General features: G+C 43.9%; 1 pseudogene; it reads left to right on the top strand.

Moving 5' to 3' along the window:
• The first annotated feature begins 454 nt into the window (after positions 1-454).
• Positions 455-1,166, top strand: LOC114902425 (annotated as a pseudogene).
• Positions 1,167-1,888: the final 722 nt, after the last annotated feature.

Below are 1,888 nucleotides of genomic sequence, written 5' to 3'. Positions count from 1 at the left end.
TATCTCACTGGAAATATTATAAATCTCCATTGTTGTGTGGTAGTCTTTGCACAAAGAAGTTATAACAAGAGAAGAAATGAAGCTAAGTGAAAGTAAATAAGGATAGAACCTACAACTATTTATAACACTGTGAATCTGGGTTAGTGATAAAAAGCTATTTATGTCTGGTTAATAGTATTGTGTCAAGAAATACAGCCTCTTAGACAAAGAAGAAGAGTTCTTTATAATGTGAATTTTACAAAAAGCAAAATCTTTAGTTAATATATATAAGCTGAAAGCAAATAACTATTGCAAAACAATATTCTCTAACTAGAGTCAGAACTTAAATTTTGGCCTATAGCAATGGTACAAATAATAAATCTAGATAGGAAAGAAGTGCTCAATTCTCTTTGAATACAAAGAGACAAAGAATTTGGCTCAAGAAAACTGCCTCAGCAGTGTACTCAGTGGTCCCATGGATCTCTCTTGCTTCAACAGTGTGTGGACAGAACAGACACAGGGACACCCCTTTCTGCAGCCTCCAACCACCCTCAAACCTTTTTTCCAGTCACAACCTTCAGAATCAGCCACTCAGCTATCCTCAGTCACCTGGACCAGCCAACACCATTTTTTGAGCTTAACTCCTTATTACCAATCAACCATAAGCTCCCAGATTCGTCAGAATTACTCCACCAAGGTGGAGTCCGCTGACAGCCTCCTGGTCAATGTGCATCTTTGGGCCTCCTACACCTACCTATCTCTAGGCTTCTGTTTCAACCTCAACATTGTGGCTCTGGAGGGCGTAGGCCACTTTTTCCGAGAATTGGCCAAGGAGAGGTACGAGGGCACCGAGCATCTCTTGAAAATGCAAAACCAGCGCAGCAGCCATGCCCTCTTCCAGGACGTGCAGAAGCCACCTCAAGATGATGGGGTAAAACCCAGGACTCTATGGAAGCCACCATTCTCATGGAGAAGAACCTGAACCAGACCCTTTTGGATCTGCGCGCCCTGGGTCCAACCCTCGCAGACCCCCACCGCTGTGGCTTCCTGAAGAGCCACTTCCTGGAATAGGAGGTGAAACTCATCAAGAAGATGGGTGACCAGCTGACCCACTTCTGCAGGCTGGCTGGTCCCCGGGCGGGCTGGGCGAGTATCTCTTTGAAAGGCTCACCATCAAACATGAGTAGGCACCTCCAGAGCCCAGTGACCTTTGAGGAGCCCCTCTGGCATCAGAGCTTCTGCCTGAAGCCCCACTCTGCAGCCACTAGTCAATTTTTAACCACCCTGGAGCCCTCTCCCAAGCCTTGGACCAAATGGAAATAATAAAGCTTTTTGCAACAAAAAAAAAAAAAAAAAAAAGAAAAGAAAACTGCCTCACAACAAAATCCTGGGCCCATGGACACTGCAGAAATGCCTAAACTCTAATGTTAGTTTTCCACCTGTTTGCCACCTTCTAGCTTATATTCCTACTTGCTAGCAACGTCTGTGACATATAGATATCACACTATATACTTCTTCAATAGGTACATGAATAAAAGATAATCACTAAAGAAAGTCGAGATTCTCATTATATTAGGGTAAATATATGAACTACATGAAAAAAATCTCAATGGCCTAAGACGGTACACTTTATTCCTCGCTCCTAGAAAGCTCAGTGCATAGCAATGGCAAGTCCTGTTCCATGCAGCAGTTCAGAGACCAATATAAATTCCTGACTCTTCTTTCCTGGGGGTCCACATCTAGCCAGAAGGAGGAAGAGAGAGAATGGAAAAAAAACATGAGAGGCTTGAATGGGCCACTCCTGGACATGGCATACATCACTTCCACCTACATTTCATCAATCAGATATCCATCACATGGCCCCGCTTAACTACAAAGGAGGCTGGGAAGAGTGGGTAGGCTGTGTACT

This window comes from Monodon monoceros, unplaced genomic scaffold, assembly GCF_005190385.1.
Source record: "Monodon monoceros isolate NGI ecotype Baffin Bay Population unplaced genomic scaffold, NGI_Narwhal_1 Super_Scaffold_20, whole genome shotgun sequence".
Lineage (NCBI taxonomy): Eukaryota > Metazoa > Chordata > Mammalia > Artiodactyla > Monodontidae > Monodon > Monodon monoceros.
This window is presented reverse-complemented; position numbering and strand designations above follow the sequence as displayed.